The sequence below is a fragment of the Ursus americanus genome, chromosome 15 (assembly GCF_024610735.1).
Source record: "Ursus americanus isolate L20-20 chromosome 15, mUrsAme1.1.p, whole genome shotgun sequence".
In the NCBI taxonomy this organism is placed as follows: domain Eukaryota; kingdom Metazoa; phylum Chordata; class Mammalia; order Carnivora; family Ursidae; genus Ursus; species Ursus americanus.
Genome location: NC_142141.1, coordinates 33,942,377 through 33,964,177, shown reverse-complemented (window position 1 = coordinate 33,964,177; position 21,801 = coordinate 33,942,377). Strand labels below are relative to the sequence as shown.

Genomic DNA, 21,801 nt, shown 5'->3' with positions numbered 1-21,801 from the left:
GACCTCCCTTTCACTCTATTCACAGCTGCAAGGACATATTATACAAAGCAAGGTGCATCCAAAATTCAGTGTCAGAATAGCTCTGTATTCCAAGGGCTGGGGTCTAGACCCTCTCCCTTAAAACTTCCTCACCCCAACCCTTGCTAAGCCTCAGCTTATAACCACAAAGGGTTATGCAAACATGCTGAAGCCATCTCCTCTTATCTAACTTCATAAGGTAGGTATGAGCAGGAAGGCACATGGAGAATGATTCGATTTATGTCACTGCAAATCCCTTTATTGCTGAGGAAAGCCTATATTATCAGTTATGTAAATTTTCTAAGCCAATAAAAAAAAATTAAACTGAAAGGTTCCACAAAGCCACTCTCAACAAGTTCACTCTTATCAACTATTACACATAGCTCACTATCTAATGATTCCGATCTTCAGGCCTTGGTTCTAACATTTCCTCTAAACAATATAGCTTAGTTTGGTACTAGCGTTCTTTCTCGATGATCAAATTTAGTGTCTTTGGGACACATGATTTAAAATAATAACTATAAATATTTCCAGGTCTCTGATTCACATTGCACAGAGATGTTACAAGAACCCAAACATCAAGAACTTTTTTGGATACATCAGCATAACTTAAGATCAACAACCAGGAACACCATGAAAACTCTCATTCAGTGTGTACGGTCTCTAACATCAACTCCACAAGTAAGGGAGTGAGGAATGTCATTTATGATACAACCACGCATCGGGGAAAAATGTAAAAGACTAATAGGAGGAAAGATCTAACATCTTTAAACAATTATTTTTGTGTGGTGAAATATAAGTAATTGCTCCCTCTCTATGCTTTTGTTACCTCTAAATTTTAAATACAATTTTAAATACAGTTTTAAAAACAGAGAGAAATCCAGGTTTCATAAAATCTAACATACCATCAATTTTTTATTTGCTTTTTTGGGTCAGCTTTAGTAATGTACAATTTACATACAAAAAGTACCAATTTTAAGCATACAATTCAATGAACGCTGACAAATGGATTTAGTTGTGTCACTACCACCAACATCATGACACAGAACATTTCCGCTGTCTCAGGCAGTTTTTCCCCATGCTTTTGTACAGAGTCTCTTCACACTAGTCCCTGGTCTTGGCCAACTGCTGATCTGCTTTCTATCAATACGGTGACAGGGTTTTGCCTTTTCTAGAATTTCATATAATCAACATGATACAATACGAAGATTTCTGCACCTGGCTTTTTTACTTTGAGATTCAACCATGATGCTGTATGTATCCCATTTATTCATTTTTATTGTTGAATACTATTCCTTTATATGGGTATACCACAATTTATTATCTATTCACAGTTTATGGACATTTGGGTTGATTCCAATCAGGGGCTACTATGAACATATGCTTACACGTCTTTGCATGTAACATATGCTTACACACTTCCCCTTGTTTAATACCCAGAAGTGGAATTGCTGGGACATACACTAAGTATGTTTTAAGTAACAAGCTGTTTTCCAAAGTGGCTGTATAATCTGCATTCCTCCGGGCAATGCATAAGAGTCTCCGTTGTGCCACACCCTTACCAACAACTAGTTTTGTCAGTCTTTTCAATTTTAGCCATTCTGATAGCTATGTAGTGGTATAATGCCGTGGTTTTAATTCGCATTTGCTTATAACTGACCATGAGTGTAAAATGCCATTGACATTTAATGATAACTAAGAAAAAACGCTGTCAATTTAAAACTGACACAATGCTATTTTATTACTTCTAAATTTTACTTTGTGGCTGCCTTGAAAAGTTCTCTTAGACTTCTTGAGGCATAGCCTTTTTATTACATAACCCTTACATATAAATAAAAAAAGGAATATATAAGCAAAATCAATTGGTGAAGAAAACCCTGAAACTTCTTCAAATTTAGAGCTCTGTCCTTTCAAATCACCTTTTGGCTCAGCGTTATTGATGTTAATATTTTCCACATAACACTGACTTCTATGTCAACAGTGTATTACTGAGACAGCCTTTTATCCTGAAAGTACACACCATCACTGCTTCTGAGATTCTTCTTCAAGCCACTAACATTGTTCTGTAAATTTTGATGCTGACACTTGATCTTACCAGACTGAAATCCTTATCAGGAAAAAACCCCTATTTCTTCCTTAAATGGTTTATAGACTGAAATGGTGAAGTGTTTCAGCTGTCCAGTCATGTCACCAGCAATGACAACCAAGAGTGCATATGGCCAGGCACTGACAACTCAATTAGCAGCCCAAAAGTAGTTTTTGTAAAATATCATCAATTGTAAGATACACCCCAGTTTCAGAGCTATAAGAAGATGTAAATAGGTGCATCTAGGAAATATGAAATACAGTATAAAATAAGCATACTTTGTAAAAGCGGTCGTCTTTATCTTAGATCTGTGTATTTCAACACAGAAAATACACAGATAAAAGCTGAATGTCTGTCATTCTTAAACTGCAGGATGCAATTTAGCAACCAATTAATCATAGTCTTAAAATATGCTCCAATGGCAGTAATTTCTCTGACATTGGCCATAGCAACATTTTTCTGGATATGTCTCCTGAGGCAAAGGAAATGAAAGCAAAAATAAACTATTGGGACTACATCAAAATAAAAAGCTTCTGCACAGTGAAGGAAACAATCAACAAAACTAATGGACAACCTAATGAGTGGGAGAAGATACTTGCAAATGATATCCAAAAAAGGGTTAGTATCTAAAATATATAAAGTATTTATACAGCTCAACACCAAAAAAACCCCAAATAATCCAATAAAAAATGGGCATAAGTGGGGCATCTGGGTGGCTCAGTCAGTTAAGTGTCTGACTCTTGATTTCGACTCAGGTCATGATCTCAGGGCTGTGAGATCAAGACCCATGTTGGGCTTTGTGCCGGGTGTAGAGCCTGCTTAAGTTTCTCTCTCCCTCTCTCTCTGCCTCTCTCTTAAAAAAAGAAAGAAAAGAAAAGAAAAGAAAAGAAAAGAAAAGAAAAGAAAAGAAAAGAAAAGAAAAAAGGAAAAGAAAAAAAAAAAGGCAGAAGACATGAACAGAGAGTCTTCAAAGAAGACATCCAGATGGCCAACAGACATGAAAAGATGCTCAACATCACTCAGCATCAGGGAAATGCAAATCAAAACTACAATGAAATAGTCACCTCACCCCTGTCAGAATAGCTAAAATCAAAACACAAGAAACAAGTGTTGACAAGGATGTGGAGAAAAAGGAACCCTCATGCATTGTTGGTGGGAATGCAAACTAGTTCAGCCACTATGGAAAACAGTATAGAGGCTCCGCAAAAAAGTAATTTTTTTATGATCCAGTAATTACACTATTGGGTATTTACCCAAAGAATACAAAAACATTACTTTGAAGGAATATATGCACCCCTGTGTTTACTGCAGCATTATTCACAACAGCCAAACTATGGAAGCAGCCCAAATGTCCACTGATAGATGAATGGATAAAGAAGATGTGATACACACACACACACACACACACACACACACACACACACACACTGGAATATTATTCAGCCATAAGAAAGAATGAAATCTTGCCATTTGCAACAGCGTGAATAGAGCTAGAGAGTATAATGCTAAGCGAAATAGGTCAGTCAGAGAAAGACGAATACCATATGATTTCACTCATATGTGGAATTTAAGAAACAAAACAAACAAGCAAAGGAAAAACAAAAAGAGAGAGCGAAACCAAGAAACAGAAATCTTATCTACTGAGAACAAACAGATGGTTATCAGAGAGGAGGTGGGTGGGTGGATGGGTGAGATAGGTGAAAGGGATTAAGAGTACATTTATCATGGTGAGAGGTAAGTAATGTATAGAATTGTTGAATCACTGCACCTGAGACTAATATAATGCTGTATATTAACTATACTAGAATTAAAATTAAAAACTTAATAGGGGCTCCTGGGTGGCTCAGTCAGTTAGGCATCCGACTTCACCTCAGGTCATGATCTCAGGGTCCTGGGATCAGGCCCTGCATTGGGTTCTGCACTCAGTGGGGAGTCTGCTTGTCTCTCTGCCTCTTCCTCTGCTTGCGCTCTCCCTCTCAGGTAAATAAAATCCCTAAAACATTTTTAAAAATAAAAAAAGATAAATAAATAACTTAATAAAGAAAAAAATATGCTCCAATGGTTTGTAAGTTAGTTTTCTCTCCTCAAGTAGACTACAAGTCTCTTTCCCTCAGGAACTTTACCTTGAATTCCTCTCATATTGTTTATATATATAGCACTGCTTTTTACATTTTGTGTAATGACTCGTTAGACAGTCATGATCATTTTAGAGGGTCATGACCGGCACTTTTTAAACAAAATAGAATAAAATAAAAAACATAAAAGTACAATACACAGTAAAGGTAAGAACCATTTCATATTACTTTGGGGTTTTTTCAATTATATTTATGTGTACACTGTGATATCAAATGTATTTCTTACAGTATGCTATAATTAAAAATGTTTGAAAAATATTCTCTAATAGCATCAGAAACATTCAGTAATATTAACTGATTATTGCAGACTGAAGCCAATTTTAAACTTTTTTAAGTGGTCCAAAATTGTGGTTTAATTCTTTAAAAGTTATTATCAGGTTGGTATACTCTTACCTTCTTTCAGTGAGGACAATATTAGAAAAAAACCATGCAGGGGCGCCTGGATGGTGCAGTTGTTAAGCGTCTGCCTTCGGCTCAGGGCGTGATCCTGACGTTCTGGAATCGAGCCCCATATCAGGCTTCTCTGCTGGGAGCCTGCTTCTTCCTCTCCCACTCCCCCTGCTGTGTTCCCTCTCTCGCTGGCTGTCTCTCTCTCTCTGTCAAATAAATAAATAAATAAATAAATAAATCTTAAAAAAAAAAAAAGAAAAGAAAAAAACCATGCAATCTCTCTGTTTATCTATACGATTATAACATCACAACATATTTCTGTTGTGATAAATCTAACATTTCTTTTTCTAAAGGGGAAGGGTCTCAATCCCCGACTTGCAAATGAGAAAGTCTGGAGTTCGATCATCTGGACTGGACCCTGACGTTTGAATCCTGAAGAGCTGATTATTTAGCACCCTTTCACACGGAGATTCGTTACACAAATAGTCAACGTTTATTTGAAGGAAAGCACTCCCCTCAGCTCTTCCATCAGCAAGTCTGGCCCCAAACGCGCAAACTCAAACCAACGACTCAAACCCTGACCCATCCTCCCTTGAAAGCAGTTTCAGGACTACTTATTTGAGTTTCCCAAACACACCACTTGATGAGGGGACCTCGACTTCTCATCCGCATGACTTATCACAATATTTCTTCCAACAAAGTCGGCAGTCTTTCAGGGTAGAGCTCTGCTACATATCTTCCCTTCCCTGTTACCTTCTGTTACGTTCTCAGTAATGTCCACCACCCAGGCAAACTGACTTCCTCCAGAGCTGCAAGGCTAACCGACCTCTCGCTCCTCTTAATCTAGCTCTGCCTATAAGAGGAAAATCTCTGCCCTGGAGCAGATTTGAGTGCCCAGCCTGGTCGTATCACACAACAAAAAGCCTTGGGCATTTTTTTTAAACCCACTGAGCTTCATCTTCTTCATCTGTGGACAAAATGAGCTCTCTGTCTTTATGTGATCTAATGCTTTATTCTCTATGGTTTCCTATCTTCGATGAGAAGTTTTCATACCTGCTCCAAAGAACGGGGGTTATAAAAGATGGAACGATGGACCTCACAACCATGCCCCCTTTTTAGCAGCAAAAATTCTACTATAATCAGTTTTCTTTGCTAAATCTAAGTAAGGTTTTATTTGAATAAATGACCTCTTGGACAAAATACATACAAATATTGAGGAAATTTACTCATTTCAAGTAGCCCCAACGTACCAGACATTGTTCTAGGTGCTGGAGTTTTCCTTGTGAACAAGACAGAGAAGGCCCTCGCCCTGGTGGATATTTGAATGACTATTTATGTTAATTTGTAAACTTGAAAGCACTACACAAGATAATATGTTTGCTTACATAAGTGAATACAATTTTGTAAAAAAAAACAATAATAATAATTCCTTATTTAATTGTTAAAGTATTTCTGTCAGACTTAGTATTGTTCTGGTCCAAAAGAATATAGTTGAAAAAAAAAATCTCTAAAGTCAACTAGAAAAGAAAAACATTTCATAAAGAGAACCGAATTTCTGTAAAATATATCTCACTAAAATGATGTTAACAAAGATATTTACAGCATTTCCTTTCAAATAAGGAAGTACAGATAAACTATAAAGATTAACATCATGAGAACAGAGACTAAAATAAGTAAGACCATACCAGTATTGTTTCAGTATTGTTTTGACTCAGTAATACTCAGTAATAGCCATCGCTTTCTCAACACTGTAAACTCCTTGAGGGTAGGAGATCTTTATCTATTTCTCTCACAGCACCTACAATAGGACTTTATTACATATTAGCTTGAGGAATGAAATGTGCCAAGCACTCAACTCTGGGAAATTACACTCCACTGCCACCACCATTGTTAGTAGAGTGAATACACGACCCTGGTTTACGGTTAAGCCTGTTGTGGGGTAAGAGTGTCATGTTTGGCAAGATAAATCATATGCCGGCCCCAATCATAAGCCTCAATCACATGCATCCTGTTTTTCAGTCACTTTTAAGGTAAGGAACTCTAGAACATTCTGGCTCATGTTCTGACTTTATTTTATTTTATTCTATAAGCAAGTAGAATAAGTGTAGGGGTGTCTGGGTGGCTCAGTTGGTTGAACGCCCAACTCTTAATTTCAGCTCAGGTCATGATCTCAGGATTGTGAGATCGTGCCCCATCTCGGGCTCCGTGCTAGGTGTTGAGCCTGCTTAAGATTCTCCCCCTCTCTGTCTCCCTCTGTTCCTCCCCACTCGCGTGCTCTCTTTACACACACACACACAAAAAAAAGTAAGTGTAGATCTTGAGAACTGCATTCCTGCTCCACTATCACTATAGTATGGAGAATTACAGTCCCTTGGGGAAAGTGTGTCTTTGGGAGACTGAGCTAAACCACAAACACACCTTGCTCTATGAAGACGAGGCCTGGCTGAAAGGCAAAAAGTCTCATGTTTCCAGCACAAATAAAGATATGATTTGAAAAGAACCTTTCGCCTCAATCCCGGTGATCCAACATGTCTACTGGGCGGATATGCCTTGCTGCCGCTACATCCAGGGATTTAGGAGGATAATTGGATCACATCTGTTAATCTCTTTGAGTTCCATAAAAACGGATGCCAGATACATTCCTGGCATTGTTAAAACAACGTTACAAAGGCCAGACTGTAGGAGAATTTTTCACTAGTCATAACTTCAGGGAAATTATCCCAACCTAGACTTTAGCTTTCATCAAACATGCATAATAATGATAATAGTAACAATAACACAGGAGCATGTATCTGCCTCTGTCCCACCTGCTCTCACACAACAACCCTGCGAAAGTGGATGGGGAGGCAACAACTTGGAGAAGACAGCGGCCCACTTGTAGGTCAGGGAGATGCCTATATAAATGGCCAAGCTTTGAACATAGAGAAGAGCCTAGAAGAGAAATAAAGTAAAGGCAGTCTGCATCATTTGTATTGATATAAATAAAGTGCAGATCAGGGTGCCGAGCCATGGCCTTCTGATCTCTAATCCCCCTGTCCTGGGCCTGGCAGTGACGTGGGCAGCTCTGCGGCAGCCCCAGCAACACACCAGACACCCTACAGAGAAGGTCCTAGAAAAGGAAGCACCATCTCCCTTCTTCCCGAGGTGAAGCTAACTCCTGCCCCGTCCTAGAGGTTCAAATTTGATAAGTGTTCTGGAAGCATCAGTCTGACCGGAGGGGAAGTTTGAAGCTAGGTGCCCACCTAGGGGCACAAGAGGACAAGAAATTTATAAATCTATGTCAAACTGACAGGTTTATGTCACCCTGGACATATATAAGACAGGACATATAACCCAAATTCAATCTGATAACAGATTAACTTGCCTCCCCTTTTTCCTCTTTCCTTATTACTCCTTGGCTACCCCACTTGCTTACCCAAAAGTGAAAAATCATTTAACCTCTCTGGATTTTAGTTTCCTCATTGACAAAATTGGTGGTGCAGTGGGGAGTGGGAGAGGGACAACCCCAGAGGAACCCCATATTCTTTCATGAGGCAAAGGCATGGCTGTCATCTCCTTTCCCCAATCATGCTTGCAAAGTAAGGGGACCGAAGTGTAAGGAACCTGAGGCACCGACATCAAAGGCAAGCCAATCCTGTTGCTACAACAAAGGATGGTTATAGTGTAATCAGAGCCATGCAAGGTCCCATAAAGCACTTCATTCACCACAATACTCACTTCAGTGCCTTCCGACTTTCTTCCCCTCTGTTTTCAACTTGGGGCTTGGAGTCGAAGTGACTTGCACCCTCCTTGCCCCATCTGCCCTGCCTATAGAAAAGGGCACAGAACCAGAGGCTGGGAGCCTAGGATCCAGCACATTCCAAAGATCAACCAGTGGTGTGGCCTTGGCACAGGATTTTAACCTCCTAGACTGATTCTCCTCACCTGTGCAATCAAGGGTTTGGGCTCCATGAAACTGAAGATCCCTTCCTACTCAAATACCTGAAATTTCCTAACACTTCTTACTCTTCCATCTGTGTCCCTTCTCACTTCTTACAGTTGTGCTTGTACTTCCAAGCGCCTATATATTTACCCATCTGGTGGAGGTAGGATAACCCAGAGATTTAAAAGTACGGCTTTGGCACCAGAGAAACTAGAATCAAGGTCCAATCCTGCTACACACCAGCTGTATAACTTTGGGTAGGTTATCGTGCCTTCTCTGTAAAATGTTATTAATAATAGTATCTACCTCATAGGGTAGGTGTGCAGATTAAATGAGATACTGCACGCAAAATGCTTGACACATAGACTTATGATGGTGATCATTTCACAGTATGTATAAATATCAAATCATGATGTTGTGCACCTGAAACTAATACACGTTATATGTCAATTACATATATATGTAATTATATATATATACACGTACATACGTACATATATATGGTTGACACATATTCAACCAATTAGTCAAGCACCTACTATGTGACAGGCACAGTGCTAGACCCTGGGAGAACAACAGTAAGCAAAACAGATAAGGTCCCTGCCTATATGGAGGTTATCATCTAGTGGGGGAGCGAACTCTTGAACAAATCATTGCAAAACTATAAGAGTGGTATGTGTTATGAAAGAGCCATCTAGAGATACGACACTGAGGACTGTAACAGGGAAGTTAATTTTGGTAGTGGCATGGCAAAAAAAAAAAGTCTTCCTTAAGGAAACTCTGCAACTGAGTAAAATGGGGTCAAGGAAAGAGAAGAAACAAGATCCCAAGCAAGGCTGAGGAAGGGCTTATGGGAAAACCGGAGAGCTAGAAGGAGTGGCATGACTGGAGACCCTGAGTTCAGGAGGGCCTCAAAAAGTACACAGAGGTTGCGTCACGCAGGCAGGGTAGGCACACCATGGTAGCTGTTGCCATGAATAATCTCCCCACAGATGTAATGTATCCAAAATGGAACCTATCTTTCTGCCAAAGCAGCTCTTCCCTCCTGCCTTCTCCATTTCTTGTCATGGCGTTATTTTGCTGACCCTCATAGTTTGAAGTCCTCTTTGGCACTTTTATCTCTTTCCATTCATCTATTCCACAAATTTTAAGTACCTACTGTGCGCAAGATACATAATCTAGCGCTTCAACTTTTGCGACATTCCATCCTGGGCCCCTGCTGTGTGTATTCTGTATTCTGGAGGAAGGCCTGAAGGTCACTCTTCTTCTGACCTCCAACAGCCTACTCAAATTCAGTGACAGATATTTTTTTTCACTACTTAGAGGCCTCTCTGTTTCATAGATCATTAACTCCAAGGTAGCCAGAAGCCTGAAATAAAGTGAATGTGTAGGAGACACCCTCTTCTTGAGTAAGTCTGTATTACTTATGGAAGTGATTCTGCTCTTTTGGTGGGAAAATTGCAATAGGCAGTGAATGACCTGCAAGTGAGTGTTAGAGCTAATATCCCCATCCCCATCCCAATCATAAGACAAAAAAATCCAAGTAGCCTTTGTATTACGTTAAATGTATGTTTGAAAGGAGAGAGTCATGGACTTAGTCCATTTCCTAAAAATGTACTTGGGCCTCAAAATGCACCGCTAAGTCCTTGAACGTATTCCAAGAGCCCCACATAATAAAGGCTCACAACTCCCCACTTATAACCTTATACTCAAGCATCTGAGGCCTTTCCAAAACACCCCTCATGTCCAAAACAAGACATACTTTAGATCTGGACCAAAGTAAGCACTCATATCTAACATGTTATCAGCAGCTACAACAACAAGATTTGCCCTATTGATAATTCTCTGGTTACTGAACCTGTGGAAAGTACTTTAATGCACGTATTTTCCTCCTCCTTGAAGCTCCTGTTCTTTCTCAAAGAAAAGTAAAAACTAAGGCTATTTCTGCATCTACTTTGCTGTGATGGCATCTTTATACCCGCAGATAAATCCTCGTTTGTGCATTTTGTTGGTGGTTTCTCTCTCTTTCTGCCCCTCCCTCCCTCTTAAGTGTTGGAAACTTAAAATGAAAATGAATCAGCAACAGTGAATGCTGCACTTAAGGAAATGTATGATCTGGTTTATAATTTATGCACTGACTCCCGAAGGAACGTAAGTATTTAACTCCTACTTTATGAAGAAAGTATGAATAACAGCATCTCTCAATTTGATTCAACTTGTTCATTTTATCCAAATCTCACGTCTAGATTTAGTTCTCACTCAACATTCATTTCACCAGCAGTTGAATCCCTAGATATGGAGCTGAAATTAAATATTTCTGTTTAACCAAAAATGCCTTATTTCTAGTTTAAGGCCACCCATAGCAGAGTGTCTTTGATACTCTCAGAAAACAGTAGTGTTCTACCTGACGGTAAACAGCATTAGACAAAGGACTGATTTCTCAGGGAGCTAAGGGAGAGAGAAGGAAATGGACAGGAAGGCAATCACATAAGAGAAGCACTTTTTAATCTGATGAGTTAGTAATCAACAAAATACTTTCAGAATGTTCTAGGGATCACTTTATTCATGTCTTTCCCATCAGCACACCTAATCTAAACTTCTCTCTCTGGCTTTGCAGACTTGGCCCTATCCTTCCCATCTAATAGTATCTTCCACTTCCCCACAACACAAAATGCCTGCCCCTCGCACCTTTGTAGTTGTGTGACTCGACCATCTAGGAGCTGTGCACATATGGGGAAGAACACTAGACTAGGAGGTGGTAAGCCTGGATTTTATTCCTCTCTTGCTAATAACCTGGGTGACCTTAGCTATGTCACTTAACCTCCCTGAGCATCAGTTTCTTCATTTATAAGATGAGAGGGTTAGCTTGATACGATCTGATTATATCACTACTTAGAGCTTTCTCTAAGCCTACCTTACTAACGTAAATATTCTTTTAATTCCACGGTACTTATCATTTGATATAATATATATTTTACTCTCTTTTTCTAAAATCCCATCATTAGAATGCAAGCTATGTGCAAGGATTTCTTCCCATTTTGTTCATTGCTGTATTTCCAGCATTTCAAGAAGTTCAAAGCATCATAGCCACTAATAAATATTTGTTGAATGAATTAATGTATTAAAGAATCATACACGTTATTCTTCCTTAAAGATGCTCTGCAGGTCAAATCTCCCCCATCAGACTCTGCTGACAACTCCAAACCTAAATCTCTCCCTTCCATGAACTTCTAATGCAATTACAGTTAGTTTTCATACAGTTTAGCATTTAAGAATTATCCGAATATCAGATATATCAGCACCACCTTCTTCTGTTAAGAGTATATTCTCAGGGCGCATGGGTGGCTCAGTCGGTTAAGCGTCTGCCTTTGGCTCAAGTCACGATCCCAGGGTCCTGGGATTGAGTCCCACATTGGGCTCCCTGCTCATTGGGGAATCTGCTTCTCCCTCTGCCTCTGCCACCTCCCCCCCATTCATGTTCTCTCTTGCTCTCTCTTTCTCAAATAAATAAATAAATAAATAAATAGATCTTTGAAAAAAAAAAAAAAGACTATACATTTCTCAAGACCAAGGGCTATCACTCAGACCTAGTCTGGCACATATTTGCTAGGTATTTGATAAATTGGATTTAGAAAACATGTCTGCTTTGTGTTCTGCAACTAACTCAGGTTTCAGTCATCTGCACCTCTTATCTGCTAATCTCTGCCTCTATTCTCTGGCCAGGACTTAGAAGGGTGATAAAACCACCCAAGAAACCACCCACACCTTGCCAAGTCTCTGCAAGCAGCAAAGGAAAAAAGCAGTCAAACATTTCCTTTGCCAATTACTGTCAGTGAAAGCATATAGTATCTACTGGTAACACAGAGAGGGGGTGGAGGGCAAAGGGAGTTTTTTGGGAGAATCAGAATAAAAATGACGGAAGGACCTTTTAAATAGGAGAAATAGAGAACTTGCCTTCACACAGAACTTTAGAAATAAAGAAGCATCCTAGACATTGTCTCTTCTCTTAACCCTGTGTTTGAGAAAAGTGAAGCGACTTGTCTAAATGCACATAGATTCTTAATGAAAGTACAATGAAATACTGCTCCTCAAATTCTTGTCTGGTAAATTGAATTTTCTCATCAAATGACACCCATTTGATTTGTAGTGGTGATCAAAAAGCTTTCTAAAATATAGCTGCAAGGATATAAAATATATTGAGACATATTACTTCTAAGTATAGCCTAGTTAAAGTAATTAATTTGTCTTTGATATTTTAGGGACATATTACTGAACATCAATTATAACAGTAGCATATTAAAGATGTGAATATTATAGGAGATAAAGCTGAATTGTGCTAGGCCCTGACAATTGGTTTGGGGATATTTGGTTTGTGTTTATTTTTTTTTAAAGATCTTATTTATTTATTTTAGAGAGAGAGAAAGAGCTCGCACACAAATGGGGTAAGGGACAGAGGGACAAGCAGACTTTCCACAGAGCAGGGAGCCCAAAGAGGGGCTCGATCCCAGGACCCTGGATCATGACTTGGGCCCAAGGCAGATGCTTAACGACTGAACGACCCAGGCATCCCTGGAAATATTTGGTTTTTATAATAAACTGTTTTTTTTAGATTTGCTTCTCTCTTCTAAAAGTCAAATGCTAAATAATAATAACAATAATAATAATAATAATAAAAAATTAGTTAAATTTGAAATCCGAATCAGTTCATTTCCAGTCCTCATTTTAAATCACAAGAGGTTTTTTTTCAAACAGGAATTAACTATATTATTGCAGAAACTCTGACTTTGCTTTTATGAAGGGGTATAGTGAGCTAGTGAAACAGATCTTTATTAACTGTACTTCTACTTGAATCATCACAGACCACTGAATTTGGATGGGAATTTAAAGAACACCTTGCCCTATCCCCTCAAGCACGAGGGAACTGAGGTCCAAAGAAGTTAAGGGACAAGCCTGAAACCATACAGCCAGTTAGCATCAGGACCTCTAATAACCTCTCAATGGTTAACTTCAGGACTGTAACCAAAGGTATCCGAGTTGCTAGAGGAGGCAACCTCCCATTGGCAACTCGGATCTCTCAGTTGCTATGAATCAAGACCCATGCACGCAGCTTCTTTGTGATTCCAACAGGATTCTACTTGTAAGCACTCAATTTCCAATTGCTTGGCATTGACCTGTGGGCCTTCAAAGGCTGCCAAATGAGTGCTCTTGGTGTCCTACATCCTTGATCCTTCCTGCTAAGTAACTCACTACAGCGAAGCCACACCTGTGAACTTCTGAGGAAAGCTCATTCTGTGCTCTAATCAATTTCCGAAGTGACTTCTTTGTAGGGCACTATGATCAATCCTGCCTGGACTCCACTTTAATCAGCTCATTTCTCGAGCATTCACTCACTGCATAGCACTCACTGGGAAAGATCCAAGGGAGCCACTGTTTCTGAAGGCTTGTGCCATTGCCACTCAGCCGATAAACGGTCTCAAAGTTGGCCTGGGAAGTATGTCTACACTTCACAGGTGAAAACTTACTTTGCCAGTGAAATGATTTTGTTTGCTTAATTGAGTACCATCACAAGTGCAGGAGACCGATAAAAGTAGCTGGGCTGGGTGTCAGGGGTCTACGCCTATTTCAGTGAACTGATAAAGACATCTTAAAAAGCAAACACTTGGAGCACGTACAAGGCACCTAACCCTTCTAAGGTCTTTTCACTGACCAGCTCATGAAATCTTGAGGAAAAGCCCTCCGAGGTAGGTATTAATATCATCCCATCTTATAGAAGGGAAACTTAGGCACAGATACAGTAACTGGCCCGTGGTCACACAGCTAGTTAAGTGTCAAGGCCAGAACAATGAACTCAGCAGTTCACATTTCACATTTTTACCATTATGCTAAACCTACCACAGGTAATTTGAAAAAAGAAATTAAAACAACCTTTTAACCTCCATTTCCTAAGCATTTGAAGTTAAAGTATTTGGGGGTCTCAGAGAATTATTTAAACAACTGACCAATAGCTAAAGACTCAACCATGCATTCATCTGACGTTTTTTTATCATAGTTTACATTTTCACAGTTTTACAAAGTAATCAAATGTATGAGAAATTTTCTAAACTACTTGACTACTTGATAAATGAAATATTTCACTAGCTACCTGCTATGTGCCAGGCTCTGGAGCAATAACCATGAATTAGTCATGGCCCTTCCCAAATGCTTACTGTCTAATTGGTGGGGACAGTATTTGAACAGAGAAAAAAAATGCAAAAACACAGGCAATGCGTGGTCTTTGTCGAATTGAGAGGCCGACAGTAAGTGTAAAAAAAATTCTTCTAGACATAATTTGAGCATTGAGCATTCTAAACACTAAGGAACTATAAAAGCCTCTTGGAATAACAAAAAATTAGAAAATTGTGAAAAGTGTTATATTTTCTATTGTAATTGTGGTGCTATTAACTTTTCAAATCTTGGTATAATCAAACACTTTTACTAAATATATACTCTCATTAAAATACTTTGGGGGCGCCTGGGTGGCACAGCAGTTAAGCATCTGCCTTCGGCTCAGGGCGTGATCCCGGCGTTATGGGATCGAGCCTCGCATCAGGCTCCTCCGCTATGAGCCTGCTTCTTCTTCTCCCACTCCCCCTGCTTGTGTTCCCTCTCTCGCTGGCTGTCTCTATCTCTGTCGAATAAATAAATAAAATCCTTAAAATAAAAAAAAATAAAATACTTTGATTATGCTTTTAAAGGATTTTAAATTGGATACCAGGTAAATATTTCCTTTGTTACTGAATAACATTCTATAAAAGCTTCAGTGTGTTTAATGTTTATACTTTCTTGCCATGTCTGCTTTTCTTTAAAATATAATAAAGTAACATAAATCCCTTGACTCTAATAGTAGCAAGAGCTCAAAATAAACCACAGAAACACCAGAAATGCCAGCATTCTTAACAAGTTAATTTCTTTCCTCTGTAAACGTATAATTTCTTGATTATTCTTCATACATTAAATGTGTAGCATAACTTTGCTTAAGTCTCAGTTTGATATTCAGTTTTAATTTTATATTCTGCACAATGGATTAGTGATTATCTCTTATTCTTCAGTAAACTAGGGTTACTTTGAGTCTGTATATTTATAGTCATTTTCATTCCCAACTCATTCTCACTGAAATCTGTAAGAATAAAAAGCTCTAGGAAAATGTACCCATTGTTACAAGCTGAATTGTGTCTCTCCCCACCCCCCACATTCACATGATAAAGCCTAAAGCTCAGAGTGTGACAGCATTTGGAGATAAGACCTGCAAAGAGATAATTAAACTAAAACCAGGCCATTACAGTATGCCCTAATCCAACCTGATTGGCGTCTTTATAAGAGGAAATTACGACACACCAGGATGTGTGCACACAGAGGAAAGACTGTGTGTGGACACAGCGAGAAGGAGGCCATCCGCAAGCCAGGAAGAGGGCCCTCAACCAGGAACTGAATCTGCCAGCACCTATATCTTAGATTTCCAGCGTCCAGAACTGGGAGAAAATAGTTTCTGCTGTTTAAGCCCCCCAGTCTGTGCTCTTTTGTATGTCAGCCTAGCAAACTAACACACCCAGAGAAGGGCTTACTCTGCTCTTCCATCAGGTCAGTTCCTTAGAGTCAGCGCTTCAAGAATTCTGGTTTGTCCATATTACCTCATGTTCTGCCTTCCCCTTCATGTCAGATTCCCTCTCCTGTTCTTTATTCAGCCATGCCTAATTTTAAAATATAAGCTATAGCTCTGGTGAGAGGATCATTTCTGAAGCACATGCAGAAATACTGACAACTTTTTTATTTTTAGCAAGGACGGTATACTAGTCAGCGTGTCTCTCCAAAATTAAAAGCATGTTAGAGCTACTAGTTTTTGTCCTGGTTGTTTTTATTACAAATGCAATTTACTCAATTATGTTTTTGTTTTTTAAAGATTTTATTTATTTATTTGACAGAGAGAGAGAGAGAGAGAAAGCACAAGCCCAGGGAGCGGTAAGCAGAGGGAGAAGCACGCTCCCCACGAGCAAGGAGCCTGACACAGGACTTGATCCCAGGACCCTGGGATCATGACCTGAGCTGAAGGCAGCTGCTTAACCGACTGAGGCACCCAGAAATCCCAACATCAATTACGTTTTTAAAAGTCAAACAATATGAGTGTATAAAAAGTTAAAAATGGAGGGGCGCCTGGGTAGCGCAGTCGTTAGGCGTCTGCCTTTGGCTCAGGGCGTGATCCCGGCGTTCCGGGATCCAGTCCCACATCGGGCTCCTCTGCTGGGAGCCTGCTTCTTCCTCTCCCACTCCCCTGCTTGTGTTCCCTCTCTCACTGGCTGTCTCTCTGTCACATAAATAAATAAAAATCTTAAAAAAAAAAAAAGTTAAAAATGGAAGCTACCCCTATTTGCTGGCTATCCACCAAATTCTTCTCCAAAGAAATATTTGCTGTCGACAATTTGGTGTGTAAAACTCTTGCTTTAAACGGAGCAACCTATTTTTTTTAAGATTTATTATTTATTTGAGAAAGCGGGGGAGAGGCGATGCGAGGGGCAAAGGGAGGGAGAGAGAATCCCAAGAAGAACCCACGCTGAGCAGGGTGCCTGACTCAGGGCTCGACCCCACAACCCTGAGGATCAGGACCCAAGCTGAAACCAAGAGTCGGACATCTAACCCACTGCATGACCCAGGCGCCCCAATGGAACAACATTTTTAAAAACACATTTGCGATACTCTGCAGCCTGCGCTACAGACGGCTCTAGGAAATGTCTCCCTCCTTGCCGGAAATGATACCTCCTTCATTTCTAGAGACACAGACCCAGTCATGGCTTCATAACCTGGGTATCTGCCAGCCAGAGAAGAATATCAACCTTTACAGAAAGCCTTCCATAAAGTCCTAATAAAAGAATCCTAGAATTGCTTAAACATTAGATTAGTAACTGTTAAGATTTATTTGTTCCTAACACAATATGTCAACCCTTGTCGTTGAAAATTAAACGATAATATACTTCCCTCTCTGCTTCACAAAGCAATAACCTGTTTCCCTGGTGGATGATCAGAGGCCAAAGGGTGGGTAATTTATCACAAAATAGAAATGGGAGGATTGCCAAGAGTAACAAAGGGGCAGTGATATCCTTGCTCCTACTGCACAGTGCCAGTTTAATTAAGGCAAAGCTAATAAACTTTACCCGTGATTCCCAACCATCTAAGTAAGACCAAGTTCAGTCTTCTTAAAACCAAGATGGCCAGCCAGATCCCAGAAAATATGTAGGAAGTAATAAATACCATGTCAATTACCTTTTTCATGTTCAAGAGCTATATAATCTGGGAATCAAAAGACTGCTATGTTATAATCTAGTTGGTTTCTTTAACGATCTCTGACAGTATTTATACAGTTATGTAAATTAACATAGTACCAGGAACTAAAAAAAATCAAGACAGATCTCAGGAAAAAGGTGTAAAGCCATGAAGAAAAGTTCTGTATCTTTTTAAAAAGAAATATAGTTTTAAAAAGATTTATTTACTTGAGAGAGTGAGAGAGAGTTTGCACACATGCATGTGAGTGGGGAAGGGGCAGAGGGGGAGGGTGAAAGACAAGCAGACTCCCCCCTGAGCATGGAGCCCAACATGGGGCTCGATCCCACGACCCTGAGATCATGACCTGAGCTGAAATGAAGAGTTGGACACTTAACCGACTAAGCCACCCAGGTGCCCCTAAAAAGAAATAATTTATAGGTTATTTTTCATGAGAATTTTCTGTGTGTGCATGTGTGTGTTTGAAGCCTGTGTGTTCATTCTCATAATCAAGTGACAGTTCAGCTTACTTAACACTTGCTGGAAATGACACTGAGGAAACAGAAAGTAATACTAATAAACAGACGAGGAGTTAATGCACATTTCATAGCTGCTACATTGTGTTTGCAGGGTCAAGCTTATATATATGGAAAGGTGACTGTGGCTTTACACATAAAGTGAGACATGAGCCTTCAGAATCAGTGCTGAGATAATATAAACGGATGTGTAATGGTATAAATAGAGAACAGATTAATTGCATGGCTCATGTGGGGTATACATGCACATGTTTGTTAATTCAGACTGAAATAATCACTTTGGGTTGTGGAATCCCCAAATTGAAAACATCGTCAAGGTATTCTATTTCAGTCCCCCACCAAAAACTTGAGCAGAATTCCTCCAGCCCTCTGGCTATCTCTTCAGGGAGAAGCTCGCTGAGGAAACCTCCATATGACCAGCTCTGACAACTAGAAATGTCTTTCTAGTCAAGCGGCACTTCTTTCCCCTATAACTTTCACTTATGCATTCGGTGTTCGGTCTACAACCTAGCCCTAAAAAAATCATTCCCCATTCCACTAGACAGCTATCGAATGTTTGTAGAAGACCCTCCTGTTACTCCAAGGCTTCTCGTTACTACATATTGAAAGTGATTTTCTCCTAAAAACAAACCAGATCGCATCACTCCCTATTGGAAATGACTCTTCACCTATGCATATGCCATGGCTCAAACCCAGGGAGTCTGTTTCTCACTTTTCTTACTTATACTGAATCCAAAATGGGTGTTCCTTATCTGCAGACACCTACGCTTCAAAAGGTGATTCAAGAACCCAGGTGTTGTCCCTCTTGTGGCTTTGTTATCTCCTACAAGTGGCTTCTAAGGTTGCCAGGAATATCTACAGTGAGATGGAGACTAGCTTGCAGGAGACTTTTAAGGGCCAGACCTAGAATGGTGCAAATCACTTCTACACACATGGTAACCGTGAGAAGTCTATCGCATGGCCTCACCTAACTGCAAGAAGGAAATGGTTGTGCTCAGGAAGCGGAGGAAACAGCCTGGTGCGCAGCTAGCTACCCTCTGGTGAGATCTTAACTTCTCCTTTCTGCCTTATATGCTACCACTCTCTATTAAGCAACTATACTCAAATCCAACCCAACCTCTTATTCCAAAGCGTATCAGATCCTCACTTAGCTTTATGCGTGCTCTTTGCTACAGTAAGTTCCCTTATTTGTTTTGTAAACTATTCATACTTGAAGTCCCAGTTCAAATATCACTCCCACTCTTCTCCATCTCATTTCTCTACTAGTGTTATTTTCTGTCTGCTGTGTTCCCACAAAACTTTACACATGTATGCACTGTAAATTTTATATATCTATACATGTCTAATTAAAAACCTCATTGTATCAATCCCCTTTGCTTGTGTTATCTTCATTATCTTTACAACTCTTAAATTTTCCTTTTTTCATCTCCATAGGCCTTCCATTTCCTCTTACCAGACCATCACCGGAAGCCTCTTCCTACTGATCTCCTTTTCTGACCATCTTAGCACCCTCTGCACCGCTCCCAGAGCAATTTATCTAAATTCCAAATCATGCTTGGAACCCACTGAGAACCTTCTAACACCTTAGGGCAGCTAACCTTAAAACTCAAGGGTCCTTGAGTTCCTCCTCCAGAAGGTCTAGAGTATGACTCCAGTAAATCTAGAGTAGGGTTCAGGAAGCTGGAGTTTTAATAAGTGCCCAAATGATTTGGATGTGAGAGGCTGGTAGACCACATTTTGAGAAATACTGAGTTACAGAATAAAATCCAAAAGTCTTGTAATGCCATATGTTCTATCAATAGCAAGTTACACATATGTCCCTGTATATACGTTACAATTTCAGTCCGATGGTACTTCTGTACATGTTCTGTCCTATGTTCAGATTGATCCTCTCTGTGTGGTCTTCCTAATCGATTCTACTCATTCTTAAAAATGCTGCTTAAATATCATCTGTCTTGGAGCCGTCCCAGTCCCTTCCTGCCCACAGTATAATAAATCTCTTCCTCCATATAATTTCTGTGTCTTGTAAATACTTATGTTTTTACTTCCATCACACTGACATAGACACCACCCGCTGGGACTAAAAGGGATAGAGAGAATATAAAGTGAAAAGAGGACTTTATACCCCCAAACTTCTACAAGCAGGAAGTTAGCTACAAAAGACTACTCAGCTGCTAACACATACCTTTTATTGGGGAAAATAAAAAAGGCTCAGAGCTTAAAAATAAAAACAAAGAGCCTTGCCGCATTATTTCCAAGCCTTGATTCCTAATTAAGAACTATTAATCTGTGCCCAGCTGGATTTCAGAATTGCCTTGGACCATGGACTGCGGTGCACATCCGTTTGCCCCCTTTTTGACAGAATTGTCTACAGCTGTTATGCTAGGCCTATCCCACCATTGTAGATTGGCTGTGGGTGGAGTAGATAACTTGTCTCGTCAGTTCATAGATCTTAAAATCAAGAGGAATGGTATTAAAGGAGCTACACTTAAGGGACTACACCCAAGAACTTGTCTCTCCACACTTGGGCCTGATTTTGAAGCTAGCATCCCACATTTCAAGCTCATAATTCAAATGAATACAATTCTTGGGGGACAGTAGGAGGAGTTTAGTATATTTTGCATGTTGAGGCAATACAAGTAATTTGTGGTGAGAGGAAGAACTGCGGTGGTTTCCAAAACTGCCCACCTATTCTCTGACACCCCTCCCTTCCAAAGACGGAGCCAATTTCCTTTCCCTTTAAGTGTGACCTGTATTTGGTGACTTTCTTTCAACAAGTAGGATGTAGTAAAAGTGACAATATGTGACAGCCAAAGTTCTCTTTATTTTTTGAATCATCCCTTTGGAAAAAGCCAGCTGCCATGTCTGAGAAACATTCCAACAGCCCTATAGAGTCGCCGTGAGGCATGTAATGGAGGCCTTCTGCCAACAACCTTAATAACCCACAGAAAATAGAAAAATGAGTTAAATTTTTAAATTCCTGGCTCACCGAAGCATAAGAACTGTTTGTTCTTTTAAGTAAATGTCTAAATGCATGCTTTCATTTGTTACACAGCAGTAGATAACTTACACATTGGGTAATTATAAATCTTTACTTGTACTTATAAGGGCCAGGTGCTATGCTAGGCACTGGGGATACAATGATGAACAACATAACCTTAAATTTTTCTCTCAAAACACACTAGTGAGAAAAACAGATACAAACAAACACATACGTTTACATTTATAAATTGTGATAAGTACTGAGAGAAAAAGAATACACGATGAGGAGAAACACTGGAGAGACATAATTTAGACTTCAAGAATCACTCTAAGAATGCGGCATTTGAACATAGATAGAAAAGAGGGGCAGGAGTTAGCCAAGCAAAAACTGTAGGAAGAGACTTCCAGGCAGAGAGAACAGCCTGCACGAGGGCCTTGAGTTAA

The 21,801-nt window shown here is 39.7% G+C and overlaps 1 long non-coding RNA gene across 9 annotated transcripts in view; it reads right to left on the bottom strand.

The window, feature by feature from the left end:
* The window catches only part of LOC123785505 (uncharacterized), a 107,354-nt gene that overhangs the window by 71,918 nt on the left and 13,635 nt on the right, over positions 1-21,801 (bottom strand). For all 9 annotated transcript variants that reach the window (XR_015726869.1, XR_015726871.1, XR_015726868.1 and 6 more), the window contains exon 2: positions 4,633-4,835. This is a non-coding gene — a long non-coding RNA (uncharacterized LOC123785505). The remainder of the gene's footprint in view (positions 1-4,632; positions 4,836-21,801) is intronic.